The sequence below is a fragment of the Pinus tabuliformis genome, chromosome 2_2 (genome assembly GCF_031772625.1).
Source record: "Pinus tabuliformis cultivar Carrire ecotype Pingquan chromosome 2_2, CPIR1, whole genome shotgun sequence".
Lineage (NCBI taxonomy): Eukaryota > Viridiplantae > Streptophyta > Pinopsida > Pinales > Pinaceae > Pinus > Pinus tabuliformis.
Genome location: NC_142300.1, coordinates 1219531891 through 1219548944, shown reverse-complemented (window position 1 = coordinate 1219548944; position 17054 = coordinate 1219531891). Strand labels below are relative to the sequence as shown.

The 17054-nt window shown below is 41.7% G+C and overlaps 1 protein-coding gene across 4 annotated transcripts in view; it reads right to left on the bottom strand.

Annotated features, from left to right (window-relative positions):
* LOC149197884 (Tetratricopeptide repeat (TPR)-like superfamily protein) overlaps positions 1–17054 on the bottom strand; it is a 235322-nt gene that overhangs the window by 120654 nt on the left and 97614 nt on the right. The gene's annotated exons all lie outside the window — the stretch shown is intronic.

Here is a 17054-nt window from a genome sequence, read left to right as displayed (position 1 = left end):
TTTGCATGATTTGATTCCATGATCTTTACTAATTATGATTGTTTTTCCTCCATGTCCTTTATCACTTTGTCATTACTTGCTTTCATGGCCATCAAGCATCTCATTTCTTTGTCATGTTTTGCTTCCATGGTTTCCATTTCCTTAGCATGTTTTTCTTCTATAGCCAACAACCTGTTATGATGAGTGATATGATTAGCTTCCATGGAACTCATTTCCTTGGCGTGATCAATTATTAATTTCACTTGATTGAGTTCCATGTTATGGATCACTTGTGTGTAGTTCATTTCCATGTTCTTAATGAGTTGAGCCTGTTTAACCTCCATATTCTAATTATCTGCTTGATTTAGTTGCATATCTTTAACCATTTGAGTCAACTCCTTAATAAGATCATTTTCAACCTCTTTAGTCTCTTTTACTTCAGCTTTCGCTTTGACCGTTCTCTTATCTCCATATTTATCTTCAAAGGCATCAACGATTGATGGTAAAGAATCAAAAGCGTTGTCACGGAACTCTAAGAACTAATCCATAGCATCATCACCTAGGGTGAGAATGAAAAGTTGCACCTTCATATTCGATATATCGGAGATACTTGCTTAGGCAAAGGTTGACATTCTGAAGGTGAGTCTCGGCAGTATGGCTTTGTTACCTCAAAAAAAGGGCTCCTCATCGATGGCCACGCCGACTGAAGGCGGAAAATCGTGTGGAGCTCCTTGAAAGTTAGTAAAATCACAAGGAACAAGCAAGTCATCCATTATGTCCTACTCACTTGACCTTGAAAGAGAAAATGAATATTAGAGAAACGCTCATGTCCAAGATTAGCACGAAGTCTACAAGAAAGTTGCATGCAGAAATCCTTGCATAAAATGAAATAAATGGAGTCGCCACTTGAACAAGAATCTATCTCTAAAATCCAAAATGCAAAAACCGAAAAGTCAGTCGGAAAACTAGGAACAGAAAAACTCTATCCGCGGAAACGGCACCAAAAAATAACTTGTTTTAACTAAGATCATATGAGCATTGAAGTTGACCAAACATGGATGTTAAGGGCATACTAATACTTCAAATAAGGATCACCTTCTAATATCTAACTAGACCAAGTCATGTAAAGGTGTTCCCTATCTTGATAGAGGTGTCTAATGGTCAACCCTATTAGGTGCTTCCAACCCTCAATCAATAAGTATTAATGTCAATATGTGACAATGAAGGGGAAAAGTCTTCACGGCCAAGAGCCATGGTCCAAGGGACTATCTGATGGGGAGTCCACATCTTGAGTGTATGAATGTAAAGGAGGGAGCAATCATGGTGGCATGAGTTACCCTGCACGGTCTGCCCTTTCCACCACTCTAGTGCACCTTTTACTTCTCTTTATGATGTAACATTTTATATTAGCCTTTAAGATGAGACGGTTCATCGCTCATTAGAGTTGAGACATGCAAAGGTTTCCTTTTGATATGAAGGAGCAGCATGTGCTCGGGAACAACCAGGTGAAGACTAATGAGGATGGTAGAGCTCATGTTAAGCCTTTTCCCACACGCTAAGCTATGTCTTGGCCATCTTTTGCATTTTGATTTTCTTCTTTTTCTTTTGTTGCGGCCATGATATGCTTTTCCATTCTTTTAGTTGCATCAACCTTCAGGGCAATTTTTCTCAACCCTACCCGAGGAGTGTGGCCATGAGGGTGTCAAATCCCAATGAGCCAATGACAAGTTAAACCCAAAGAATGGAGGTGGCATATGGATCTTGTAATGTGTCATGGAAAGTGTCACGTATGGTGTAGGAGAAAATGAACACGCGATCTCAATCAGGTTTTCCAAGTAGTGCCCCTCCTATAACCCTAAGGCCTTAAGGGAGGTCCCACTAGACTAGGGATGAAGATTAAATGCCCTAGTAAGGTGACAATAGATTTATAGTCAAGATCAATCAATCTTCTAGATCACCCCTTTATCCATACTAAATGCCCCACACAAACAAGTATAAGAAATCGATTGCAAAATTATCAAAGTAACTTTTGAATAGCAGCCCACCTTTGTGTTGAAAACTAGGTTCGATCTTCATAATGACATGTTTAATTGTGATTTTATGTAATTGATGAAAAAAAGAAAAATAAAATTATTATTGTAATGCTTGTCTCATGGATTTCATGAGCAAGGAATTTTATTTTAGTGATGGCTCCCATTGTAAGCCTTTAGGATCTGTCATCTAGACATAAAAGTCAATTTGAGTTTGTCATGTATGAAGGACCCTTATTGGGCATGTTATATATTTATATAAGTCCTTACATAAGTTAGAAAGTCCTCTGAGACCAAAACAAAGTCACCTCCTTCAAGTCAGCTTCAAAATAATAATATAAATCTCGCAAACAGACATGTCAACTCACATCATGTCATGTTGGCTTATTTTTTATGGGAAACAACTATAAATAGGGTTGTTTGTACTCCATTTCATAGCAAAATTTCAGAGAACTTCGGATAAGAACGGGACTACAAAAGGAAGTGTGAAATCACATAAAGGAAGCCTCTCCAAGCGAAGAACGAAGGACTATAAGACAAGTTGGTTTGGGTTATTTTAAGGGTTGATATCCATCACACGTGTGAGGAGAAGGACCATTTGCTGCAAGGGAAGTCGAGACTATATCAGTCATCATAGAAGGTCGAATGAAGCAAGAGGACAAGTCTAGAGTGCAAGCCGAGTTGACAAGAAATTATCCTCCAACTAAAGCAAAGGAAATCAAGGTTACAATCTTGATAATTCACACGTGCTAGGGTTTCTGAAGGAAGCCGAGAATTGCCAGAAGCCCAAGTCTAAGGAGCAACCGAGAAGGAAAGAAGAATCAGCAGGTTGACCATCATTGACTCAAGGAAGGCAAGGGTCAAGCTAAGAAGCGTTGTGTCTTAGCTTGGAGAGGCAAATAGGTTAAGGGTCTTGGTCTTGGTATTCGTCAATTGGAATCTCTATAAGAAGAAGAATTTGTTCGGGTTTTCCTCTCCAAGAGTGAGAGGTTTTGGCCCTAGCTAATAGCCTATATTCTGTGTCTCTTGTCTCTTTATAGTTTATGCATTGGTAGCTGTTTGATGAAGAAGAACACTAATAACCTAAATAAAAGAAGATCCTAATCTAAAGAAGTAAAAAGCACTCACAAGCAGTTACTAATAGAAAAGAAATCACTTAATTACTATGCCCTAGATTTCTCAACATGGTATTGGAGCTAAGGTGATTAAGTCAAGGAAGGGCATCTTATCAACGGACACTCAATGATCAAATCTCGAGGAAGGCATCAAAGCAAAGATCATCTTGAAGTCAAATGAAGCTTCATAACCCTAGATCAAAGAAGTCTACAAAGTAGTATTCGGATCATCATTAGGAGGGAGAAGGCCAAAAACCTACATCTACTCAAGTTAAAGTGTTTTGAAGACTATTCATCCAAAGGTAGCTAGATCAAAAGGCAGTGTCATCTCACTCTCTGTGGGATTAAGGATCATTTTTTAAGAAAACTACCTTCATCAAGGAGAAGTTTTCTATCCTCTATTTCATCATCAACATCAAGGAAGTGGCAAGAAGAAGGAGCATCCTATCAAGTAAGTATATTTATGTCCACATCTGAATCTGTCAAAACGTTTTTTTGCAAGGAAAGCAACAAATTGGTTGGGGCTTCAAACTATCTTGCATGGAAGAAAATGACAGATCTAAATCTCATTGAAAATGAGGTTATGGAACATGTCAAAGGTTCTATCACTAAACCAGGAAAGGAAGATACTCAAGCTCTTGCCAAGTATATGAAAGGGCAAGTTAGGGCTCAAAGGATTCTCATAGAATCCATCAAGGATCCCCTCATCCCATATGTATCTAAACTCAAAACTTCAAAAGAAATCTATGACAAACTAGTAGAGCTGTATTCCGTAAGCACTGTTGGAGAAGTCAACTCATTAAGGCAAGAACTCTACAAGCTAAAGATGTCAAGGGAAGATGGAATATCCTCACACTTTATGAGGATATTTGAGATTCGGGATCAACTACAAGATCTGAGAGAAGTCATGTCTGATAGAGAAATGACTACAACTGTATTAAATGCACTACGGGAGAAGTGGGGTAACTTTATTTCAAGTATTTATGGAAAGAAAGAAGCTACTCCATTCCAGGATCTATGGTCACTATACAAGATTGAAGAATCTAGATTAAAGGCCAAATCTTATGTGGGAGCAAGTGAGCAACATCAAGCTTATGTTGCAATGACAAAAAGAAACAGACAATTTGGAAAGTTAGGTCCTCAAAAAAAAAAGAAGAACATGGCTATAATACAATGCTATGGGTGTCAAGAATATGGACACTATAAGAGAGATTGTCCTAAGCTCAAGAAGGACAATAACAAAAGAGGAAGAGAAGAAGCCCACATCACCAAGGAAGTGGAGGAAGTCGAAAAGAAGAAATCCAAGGAGAAGGAAGCAATAGATTTCCACTATTGAGATAGTCTTCCTCACAAAAGTTCTTTTCAAGTTCCTAAGTCTTCTAAGATATGGCTATCATGATTCAATAAGTAAAATAATCGGATGCATCAAGGCATCATAGAAGCATTGAAAGCAAGAGCTCAGGACGTCATCATGGAAAAGCATGAAAGACGATTAGAATCTATGGACGCCAAGTATATAGCTCTTGGAAATCTCATTGAAAACACAAGTAGCACAATCATCTAGTACAAGGTTCATCATACATCTGTCAAATGGAAACATCTACTGATGGGGATAATTTTGATCCTCAATATTCTCTGATGGAATCTTCATTGAAATGTTCACCAATCATAAGGTGAAGCAAGTGTTTCATCAAGAATTCCAAACTTGTGGAATTCATGGGATGATGGTATGATGACATAAAAGTGAAGCAGATCAAGGGATTGAAGCTCTTTCAATCAAGGAAATTGTTGCAGGAAGTCTGGATGACCCAAAGGAAAATGAGGTATGTACGTTTATATTCAATATTAAAGAGTCATGTCATATGGTTGTAGGTAACATGGATCAATGCTCTATCTTGAGAGCATAATCAAAAGGAAGGATCTCCTCCCTCGAAGGAATGCAGGAATGCATGGGTCACACATTCACTAGATGAAATCAACATAATATGTCCTCATATGAAGTATGAGGTGGTTGACAACAATTGAGGAATTCTGATTGGAAGCTCCTAGGAATGAGATGTGTGAAGGAAGGAAGTGATCGTGGAATATGCAACCATGGTAAAGGAAATCAACATCCAAAAGACCAAGAAGATTTGACAAGGATATCTCCATGAAAAATATGAAGCCTTTGATGGAGTCTGAAAAAGAAAGAGACCCTTGACAATATATATCTTTGGGAGATGTGTCGATATGTATCCAAGAGGTTGATGCAAACTAGTAGATGTCATGATAAAAGACCATCACAAAGGTAATGTTAATTCCTTTATTTTTTATCGGGATAGGTTTACGCAAGGATGCCAAGAGAAGATTTATGGATGACTTCCACCATAGATGCACATGTAGTAGGATGAAAGAACATTATCTAAACATGGCATGAAGAAAGCATCATGGCATGAAGGAAGGCCAGATATGGACTGATGGCTCACTTTCTAATGATGACATGGCTGACTCATGGATGAAAGTCATGGATGGTCAGTGCCCTACGTAGAAGTCCCTAACATGAAGACTCCTAGATAACAAAAAGAAGTTCATGACATTGTGAAGAGGAGTTCTTCAAGCCGCTGGTTGTCCCATCATCTCCACCTAAGAAGTTGTTGTAGCTCCCTAACTGAGAGGGAGCCTTGAAACAAGTTTCTTACTTGGAAGAAACTTGGAAATTCCTAACCCAAGAGGGAGCTTAGGTACATTCCTTCCGTAGGAATGGGTACATTCTTTTATTGGAATAGATATGTCCTCCCTAATTATGAGGGAGAGATAGACACATCATTCTTGTCTTCACTTGGGAAAACAGAATGGAGGATTGTCTAAACATCTGGTATTTGATGCCCTTTGAGGATGTATTAGGGCATCCAAGATAAGAGTAGTCATTGAGAACCGATATTATTTGAGGACTGGAAATCCAAGATAAGAAAAGTCCTGGTAGAACATACCTTGAGAACCCGGGTTGGGTATGTTCTGAGAAAGACAATGATTAGGGTGTCTATACATCATTGGTCTCACCAGCATTGTTCTCAGATCTCGTGGAGAGATAGAGTTGTTAGTCAAGACCTTGCTATGTGACAATGCCGGTTGATATGATGCTAAACAGATGGGTTACCAATCCGACCCTTCTTATGAGTAATTCTTCAGATTGAGAATGACCAAGTACCATTATGAATACCTCCCTAGTTAAGGAGTGTTGAAAAGTAATTAGGTTCAGTCTTCATAATGACATGTGTAATTGTGATTTTATGTAATTGATGAAAAGAAGAAAAATAAAATTATTATTGTAATGTTTGTCTCATGGGTTTCACGAGCAAGGAATTTTATTTTAGTGATGGCTCGCATTGTGAGCCTTTAGGATCTGTCATCAAGTCATAAAAGTCAATTTGAGTCTATGTCATGTATGAAGGACCCTTCTTGGGCATGATATGTATATATATAAGTCCTTAAATAAGTTAGAAAGTCCTCCAAGACCAAGACAAAGTCACTGATCCGGATTTAAACAGGAATGCAACAAATTACAGATATAACCATACATATAGAGATGCAAGAGAAATAATACTTCATTTCATTACTGTAAAATACTGAAATATGCTTACAAACACAAATAGAAATAAACTAGCTAAGGCGATGGTAGCTTATCTCTGAGAAGAGATCTGGTGGCTACATGCCTCTGAACTGTGTTACAGTCAGGCTTGAAGGCCTATTTATTGTTGAGAAACAATGGAAAACCCTAAACATCCAAAAACCTAACCCTAGAAGATGAAACGCCAAACTGTGGGCCCTATTTGGGTAAATTGGTACATCAACTTCCCAGGGTCATAACTTTGGCATACGATCTCCGTTTGACGCGCACAATATCTTGTTAGAAAGATCTATCTGAGAACTACAACTTTGGGAAAAGCAACATCGATCCATCCCAGTTTTCCAAAAAAACGTCGTTTAGGGCCTCAAAACGGCTCCAGAAGTTCAGGACCCGAAAAACTACTAAAAATAGTAAACTGTGCTACAATTAAGGAAACTGAAAAGCTGAAGAAACAATGGTGGGGATCCAAGTGGACTTGGCAGGTGGCCACCAATATCCACCTGGATCATTCCTCCCCCCTTAGGAAGCAATGGTCCCCATTGCGTTGAGTTCCTCCATGAGATGAGGAAACTTCTGCTGAACTTGGTCCCTGGTGAGACACTTGCCCTGGTGATGGAGTTGGCCTGCTTTGACAACTCGATATAGTTGGATATTCTGCTAGCGAGTGTGTTTGATCTATGTGTCCATGATCCGATCAGTTGCAGCTTGTTCCATGCAATCTGGATTTAACTCTGTGGGTGTGAGCTGTTCTGCAATGTCGGATGTGTCTAGTAATGGTGGAAAGCATGGCCGAAGGCAGTCCACATTGAACACTGGGTGCAGGCCAAGGAATGGGGGAATGTTGAGCTCAAATGCACTGTCTCCCACAACCTTGGTAATGGTGTAAGGACCATATCGGAGTGGTCTGAGTTTCCGATAGGCTACCGTAAGGCATTCCTTTTGCAAACGCAACCAGACTTTGTCGCCCACCTGAAACTTGTGTGGCACCCGATGTTGATCATGTCGCTGCTTGTACTTGGCATTTGATTTCTCCAGAATGTCGTGGACCTGGAAAATATGTTGGATGTGCTTAATGAAGTTGTTTGCCTTATATGTTTCGGACTGAACATGAGCCGAACCTGCATGAGTAGCTGCAAATGGCATGGCCACATTAATGGGACATAGTGGCTGGAATCCCAAGCCCACCTGAAAAGGGTTGTGGCCAGTCGAGCTGTGGAGAGCTCGGTTGTAGCTATGTTGAACATAGGGGAGGCTCTCATCCCATGTGCGTGGATGCTTTGAGTTGTACATGCGCAGAATGTGTACGATCATCCTATTGACAACCTCTGTCTGGCCATCAGTTTGAGGATGGAACACTGTGGACTTAGTGAGTTTGGTGTCCAGCGTCAACCAGAGACTGGACCAAAATGTACTAAGGAACCTGTTGTCCTAATCTGAGATGATACACTGTGGGATCCCAAAGTGTACCCACACTCGTTTAAAGAAGAGTTTAGCAGTGGCTTTGGCTGTGATATTCTTGTAGGCCGCCATAATGGCCATCTTCGAGAACCTGTCGACAACCATAAAAACACAGTCGTTTCCATGCTTAGTAGAAGGAAGGCCTGACATGTAATCCATGGAGATGGACTCCCAAGGTCGACTAGGGGTAGGTAGCGGGGTATAGAGGCCTTGCTTCTTGATGGTCGGTTTGGCAATGGCGCAGGCAGTGCATGATCTGATGTACTTCCCGACATCCTGTCGAAGATTCGGCCAATAGAAGTACTTCTGCAGTACTGCCACCATTTTATCAACCCCGAAATACCCAACAGCCCGACTGTACTGTGCTTCCTAAATCATCTTAGCACGCTCGCTTGAAGGAACACTGAGGTGACCCAGGTGGCATAACAGGGCATCTTGGAGGTGAAAATCTGAAACATGCTGACCCTCCAAGAGTGTCTGGTATGTGTGGCCGAATTCTAGGTCGCTTTTGTAGAGAAGTGGCCAATCAAAAGTCTCGTGCCCACAAGAGTTGAGCACGGTGGTTAACGCCATGATCGGTGGTCGACTGAGGCAATCTGCAACATTATTGGTGTTGCCCTTCTTATACTTGATATTCAAATGGAACTGTTGCAGGTATGTGGACCACTTATGATGGCGATCATTCTGCAATTTCCCTTGGGTCTGTATGAACTGCAGGGGTCGGTGGTCTATGTGGATGACCGTTTCCTTCCCCAAAATGTAATGTTTCCATTGTCGGCAAGCCTGCACAATGGAATACATCTCTTTGTCACAAGTGGGATACTTTCGAACTGTGTCTGAAAGTGTCTCACTGTGATATGCCACTGGGTGCCCGTGTTGAGTAAGGACTGCCCCAATAGCATAGTCAGAGGCATCTGTCTCAACCTCAAATGGTTGTTGCAAGTATGGTAATGCGAGCACTGGTGCCGAGCAGAGGCGATCTTTCAACTCTGTGAATGCCTTCTGTTGAGATTCAGACCAAAAGAATTTTTCTTTCGCTCCTCCCTTGGTGACTTGACTCAAGGGCCAAGTGATATGAGAAAATCCCAACATGAACCTGCGGTAGAAGTTGGCAAGACCTAGAAAGCTGCAGAGCTCTGTCAGAGTGGTTGGAGATGGCCAATCCCGAATGACTTGGATCTTGGTTGGATCCACATGCATCCCCCGTTCATCAATAATGTATCCCAGATACTGAACCTGGGTCATGCCAAAAGTGCACTTCTCCAAATTGGCACATAACTCGTGTTGCCGCAATGTTTGGAGAACCTGTCGGATGTGGTGGAGGTGCTCTTCCCAACTCTGGCTGAAGATCAGGATGTCATCCAAGTATACCACTACAAATGAGTTGGTGAATGGCCGCAAGATGTCATCCATTAGCCTCATGAAGGTTACAGGAGCATTTGTCAATCCGAAGGGCATAACCAACCATTCGAAAAGGCCTTCCTTGGCTTTGAAGGCAGTCTTCAACACATCGGACAGTTCGATTAGTACCTGGTGATATCCTGACTTCAAATCGATCTTGCTAAAATATTTTGCCCCCTTCAGTTGGTCCAGGAGGTCATCAATCCGTGGGATCAAGTACCTATTACGGACAGTGATCTTGTTCAGTGCCCGATAATCAACACAGAGTCTCCAAGTCCCATCCTTCTTTTGTACCAACGCGATCAGGCTCCCACAGGGCGATGAACTCAAACGGATGTGACCTTTCTACAGCAGCTCTTGAATCTGCCTCTTGATTTCATCGTTCTCCAGAACGGAGCGCCAATAGATTGGTCCATTAGGTAGCGACGCACCTGGGGTCAGATCGATGGAGTACTTGACCTGACAGTGTAGAGGAACCCCTGCAGAGGAGGTGAAGATGTCCTTGTACTCCTCCACGACCTTGTCCATCTGTAGTTGTCGTGCGGAGGGGCCCTATTTGGAGGGCGTGGCCACCGTCTTCTTCTTTCCTTGAGGGCGTATCATCAAGAAAACAAATTTCATGGTTTTGGAAATGAGCTTACTGCATTGTTTTGCAGTAACCAAAGAGATGGTGGTAGGTGGTGCTACCTCCGGTATCCTGTACAACTTATTTCCCAAAGTAACAATAACAGCACGGGGCCTTGATTCATACACAGCATGTCGCTTCCACAAGTATGGTTGTCCTAATAATACATCACAAACATCAAGGGGAGCAACATCACACAATACCTCATCCGTGAAGGACTTGATGTTGTATGGAAGGCGACACTGTTGGCTCACGCAAAGATCCCGTCCTTGGTGAAGCCACCCAATGGTGTACGGTTGTGGATGTGTTGTGGTCAGTAAGCCCAGCCGCTGCATGACCTCTGCCGAAATAAGGTTCTTTTGGCTCCCGTTGTCGACAATGAACTATAGCGGGGAACCCTTTACCCACATCTGGGAGTAGAAGAGACGCTCCTCCTCCTCTGGATCTTCGGGTTCCTCCTTCTGGATCTTCGTGGTGGCAACGGTGGCGTTGGGCTCCGCACCGAATCTGCTTCCCTTTGTCATTCCCCTTGTTGGGTTCTGACTCAGAGTCGGAACATGCATCTGATTCTGAAACCTTTAGCTCAGCCACCAGTGACTCCTTGGCCCAACACTCACTTGTGTTGTAAGTGGAGCTCTTATGGAACTCACACCACTTTCCCGTGTCCTTTTTCGGCTTCGTGGCGTTGTTCTTTGCTTGCAACTTTGGCGGGTTATCTTGGGCCGCCCCGCCTTGGCTTTGTCCTTTGTTCTGCAGTTTGGGGGCACCTTTCCCTTGCTTCAGATTCGCAGATCCAAAGTCTCGCTTCTTCTGTTTAAACTTTTGCTTGATCTTGACGGCATATCGGTATGCTGTGCCGAGCGAGGAGATGTTCAGGAATTCTATTTCTTCCTGGATGTACTTGTGCAGGCAGCCACGGTATTTGAGTACCAAATGCTGCTCTGAATCCTTGATACCCAACTTTGTGCAAAGGGTATGGAAAATATTGGTAAACTCCAGCACGTCTTGGTCCCTTCCCTGCCGCAGCGTGGTCCACTTTATGTATTGATCCTCATAGCTTCTGACAAGGTAGTACTGCTCCTTGATGGTAGTCCGAAATGAATTCCAAGTGGGTGCGGCTGAAAACAGTGGGGCTGTACTTTCATCCATCTACTCGCAGTAGGTTTCCCACCAACCCTTGACGTGGGGGGCAGCTTTGAGAAGAGCGAAAGTAATCTTTTCCCGACCGGAAAAATCATGAACAGAAAAATACCCTTCTAGCAGATTTAACCATTTATCTACGGCATTTGCATCTATCTGACCCTCAAATATAGGAATGTCAAAGTTAACTTGTACCTTAAAGGGTGTGGCGCTTCCAGAGTAGCTGCTGGAAGTAGATGTCTCGCCCCTGCGTAGCCGCCGAAGGATCTGGGCAAAGTTGTCCATCATCGCGTTCCTTTGTCACTCGAGGGCCTCTTCAAGCAAGATTTTGATAGGATCTCTTGCCCCCCCGTCTTTCTTTTCATCAGCCATGGGAGGCCATCAGAATTTGCGAGTCTGGTCTTGCAAAGGTTCGACCAGTTCAAGCCCTAACTCCTTATATCCTGACCTCATTGGGGACATGCAAAGAAAGACATAGAAAGAGCAAACCGCTCTGATACCACTGATTCGGATTTAAATAGGAACGCAACAAATTACAAATATAACCATCATTGTTTTAAGAAACGGCCGTTTCGAAACCGAAACGGCCGGGTTGATCCGAGCCAATACCTTTTTCTATGACCCGGCCTTTGGAACGGTTCGACTAGCCGAGTCAACCATGACTCGGCCGAGTCATTCCATGACTCGGTCGAGTCATGGCTGACTCGGCCAACTCGGCAGTTTCCGTTATGACTCGGCCGAGTCACAAAAAAACGCCCAACATCATGTCAAACTGCGATTTAATAAAATTTTAATGGATTTTTAAATTTTTTTTTGGTTGGTTTGGACTCCAAGCAGTTATAAATTTTCATGGTAATGTTAAATTCTTAAAGTAAAAGTGACATTCTCCTTAATCTTCATTTTCATCCTTTTACTTAAATTTTTAACATTACCATGAAATGACTCAGGATGTTTGAGAGTGGTTTCGGCCTCATTGGATTTCATATGGATAAAGTAGAATTTTAGATTTCATTCAAAATCCAGCAGACTTATCAGTTTTTCAGGGTTTCAGGATTGGAGGATTGCAATGTTTCCATTGAATTTTGTCATGTATTAGGGTATGGATTCTGGAACTCGTATTTAATCAAGAGCACCAATCCCTCTATGTACCTTGATGTTTGTGACACTGGTTGTCGAACTCCTCTGGGATTCACTCCCAAACCAAGAGCTTCTCAAAATGTCGCTCCCGCTCCCGTTTTCGCTCTCGCTCCCCACTTTCGCTCCTGCTCCCAAGTAAAACTGAGCCAGATGATGTTGGCAACTCTAGCAGTAGCCAGTAGTACTGGTCACAGAGTTTTGTTGTAGAGGCCATTTATAGCCTCCTTGGTTATGTGTTTTTGTTTTGATCTCTATATCATCATCGTGTATGTATTGGACAATGTACTGGGTGCCATTTTGATATAATGGATATATTCATGAGCCTACTTTGATCATATGTGGCCTTCTATCTATATTCTAATGCTGTGTGTTTGGAAACATGAATGAAAATCTTTAAAATTATGTGTTTTTATAAAAAATAAATATTTAATGTATTTTTTACAAGGACCGAGTCATTGAAATCGAGCCGGCCGAGTCGATACCGAGTCGGAGTCGGAGTCAACCCTCGGCCGAGTCGGAGTTTTAAAACATTGATAACCATACATATACAGATGCAGCAGAAATAATACTTCATTTCATTACTGTAAAACAATGAAATATGCTTACAAACAGAAATAGAAATAAACTAGCTAGGGCGATGGTATCTTATCTCTGAGAAGATATGTGGCGGCTACATGCCTATGAACTGTGTTACAATGAGACTCGAAGGCCTATTTATTGTTGAGAAACAATGGAAAACCCTAAACATCCAAAAACCTAACCCTAGATGAAACGCCAAACTGTGGGCCCCGTTTCGGTAAATTGGTACATCAACTTCCCGGTGTTGTAACTTTGTCATACGATCTTCGTTTGACGCGCACAATATCTCGTTAGAAATATCTACTGAGAACTACAACTTTGGGAAGAGCAACATAGGTCCAAAAAACGTCGTTTAGGGCCTCAAAACGGCTTTGGAAGTTCAAGACCCGAAAAACTGCTAAAAATAGTAAATTGTGCAACAGTTAAGGAAACCGAAAAGCTGAAGAAACAATGGTGGGGGTCCAAGTGGACTTGGCGGGTGGCCACCAATATCCAACTGGATCAGTCACCTCCTTCAAGTCGACTTCAAAAGAATAATATAAATCTCTCAAATAGACATGTCGGCTCAAATCATGTCATGTCGGCTTATTTTTTATGGGAAACAACTATAAATAGGGTTGTTCGTACTCCATTCCAAAGCAAAATTTCAGAGAACTTCGGACAAGAACAAGACTGCAAAAGGAAGGGAGAAATTACATAAAGGAAGCCTCTCTCCAAGCGAAGAAGGAAGGACTACAAGACAAGTTGGTTTGGGTTGTTTTAAGGGCTAATATCCATCACACGTGCGAGGAGAAGGACCATCTGCTACAAGGGAAGCCGAGACTATATCAGTGATCGTAAAAGGTCAAATCAAGCAAGAGGACAAGTCTAGAGTGCAAGTCGAGTTGACAAGAAAGTAGCCTCCAACTAAAGCGAAAGAATTCAAGGTTACAATCTTGATAATTCACACGTGCTAGGGTTTCTTAAGGAAGCCAAGAATTGCAAGAAGCCGAAGTCTAAGGAGCAGCTGAGAAGGAAAGAAGAATCAGCAAGTTGACCATCGTTGACTCAAGGAAGGAAGGGGTCAAGCTAAGAAGCTTTGTGTCTTGGTCTTGGAGAGGCAAATAGGTCAAGGGTCTTGGTCTTGATATTCATCAATTCGAATCTCTATAAGAAGAAGAATTTGTTCGGGTTTTCCTCTCAAAGAGTGAGAGGTGTTGACCCTAGCTGATAACCTATATTCTGTGTCTCTTGTATCTTTATGGTTTATACATTGGTAGTTGTTTGAAGAAGAAGAACACTAATAACCTAAATAAAAGAAGATCCTAATCTAAAGAAGTAAAAAGCACTCACAAGCAGATACTAATAGAAGAGAAATCACTTAATTACAATGCCCTAGATTTCTCAACACTTTGTCCAAGTGGTAATGTTGAATGGTGAGAGGTATGTGGCTGATGTAGATGGTGGAGGCACATGGCATATCATCATCAGATAGTGGTTTTCAGGGGTTGCTCACTAGTTGGCTTTCAAATGTAGGAGAAAAGTTTTCTCCTATGGGGTTACCCATTTTGGTGGGTAACAATCCCAACCCTAATGGACAATAAATTGCCTCATCATTAAGGGGTATTAAATGCTAAATCTCAAAAAGCAAACTTGGGCTCCAGAGTTATAAACCCACATCAAAGCATATCATAAAGAAGTAAAAGGTGCACCAGATGGGTGGAAAAAGCAGGCCAAGGAAAGGGGTAATTGATGCCTCCACTATTGCTCCCTCCTTACATCTATATACTCAAGATATTGGACCACCACTAGCAGGTCACTTGGCTATGACACATTTCCATGAAGTCATGCCCACTCCGTTGCCACCATCTTCACACCTTTGGATTGATGGACTAACTTGGGAATTGAGAATTGTCGATTTACCTTGGGCGCTCGAAACACCTAATAGAGTTATCCATCTAACCATCCCTAACATAATGAGGGAGAATTTTTATGGGACTCGATCTAATTGCACATTTGATGGTGATCTTTGTGTGAAGTATTATTGTGCCCCTAGCATTATGTATGGTCCACTATGATGCATCCATGGTTTTTGTACCTCACAATTGTTGATTTTCACTTGATCTTGAGAGGGTTTTGTCAAGTTCTTCTCATCACAGCAGCAGATATTGCTTGAGGTGATTTTCCCACCTTCTCAGCGAAGCAATAGATGCCATTTTATCCACTACAAAGAGACAGTATGACCTTGTTGATGCAGCATTGCCTATCTAGAGCAAAGCGTTGGGCTACTTGATGACCCCACATTATACTTGACATTTTGAGGGACCCCCCAATGTCAAAACACTAAGCCTGTGGAGCTTGGCGTTGGAGATATTGATGATGTGCCCAGTGGACCCAAGATGCCCCTAAGCTAGCCTTGACACTATTTGATGGGCATCACTTGTTCCGAAGCCCAAATGATGATGGTCATCCCTGAGATGGCAAGGGACGACTTGTACATCACTTTGGAGCCCCAATGCTTGAGTTAAAGAATGCCATATCACCCCTCTTGCCTCTTTTAGGGTGACATAGGACACCACAAATATGATGTGTTGGCATAGAGGCACTTTGGAGGCTTGCACATGATCTTTCAGTACGGAGCACACATTAGCCCATATCACATCTTTTTGTGGCTCCTAGAGCTCATTTGGAGGATGACTTCTTGCTTGAGGAGAAATTTCTCCCACACGTATGAGCATTTATGGCACTTTTGTTATGTTTTTGAGCTATGAAGCCGAAATATAACCTTTTTCTTCTGGAACACTTATAGTAAAGTTGTCAATAGGGATTTATTAGTTGAATTATTGTGAAAATGAGTGGGATAGGTTGCATATAAATAGAACCTCCCCTCATTTCACTTTCTCATCATCACACATCGAATTTTAATCCTCTCTATGAGTGCGAGCTAATTTTTTTCACTACATTGGGCAAAATGTGATCTTCCTTAGTGTGACTCGCTTGAGGCTATGAATTTTGCATGGAGACATTGTTCTGGGATTGAAAGAAGTTCCTTTTGTGGAGGACTTTGTAAGTTTATTGTCTTAATATTGATATTCTACATGATTTATGTTAAAAGTAGGGTTTCAATTATTCCATGACTAAATGATTTATCATTGCTGAAATTTTGCTTCAATATTGCATATAAACTTGTCCCTTCTATGGCCTACAAGGAAACTCTTAATTTGCAAACCCTATATTTAATTTCTCCCCTCGCAAGAGCAATAGCTAGGCTTTTAGAAGTGGATGCCCTAGGCATCCCCCCTTACTCCATCAATATCCTTCCCTTGAAATTGTGCCATAAAGACTCTGGTCTAAGAGTGTGTTGATCACCATAAAACTCAGTAAAACTCTCTTTTTCTCTCTCCTAGACAGCTAGGGCAGCCACTCGCGTTTCTAGAGCAGATTTATGCATAAAAGTGTAATTTAAATGCATGTGGGTGGCTCATAATTTAGGAATTGCCTCTATAAATTTTCTAATTGCAAAATTTAGCATAGGGCACTACCTAGGTCTCCTAGATAGGGCTAATGTCCCCCCTTTTTATTGTTGTTTATGCATAACTAACAGCGATAAAGCTATTTAGTATTTATCCTAGCCTAAACCTAACCTCTATTAGAAGGTCTTGTTCCTTTCTTGTTGAATATCATTTTTAGGCCTTTTCTATGGCTTCTATATGACATTGAATGTTGTATTATTGAATATCATCCTAACCCTAACTTATAGCAGCCCATTTAGTGCTCTAGGCTTGGAGTACTTGAATCAAAGCATAGAAAACCTAGGCCATCTTTGGCCCTGCCATTACTCTATCCAACTTTAGACTTTTAAAACTCATCACCATAAGCCTTGGTATTAGAGTAGTTGTATAGGTGATTTAGGGAAGCCTGCCTTGTGGTTTAAATCCCACTAAAGGGCAAGAGGAAGGTTGCTGAGGTAACAGTGGCAACCTTTCCTCTTTGTTGCCATAAGG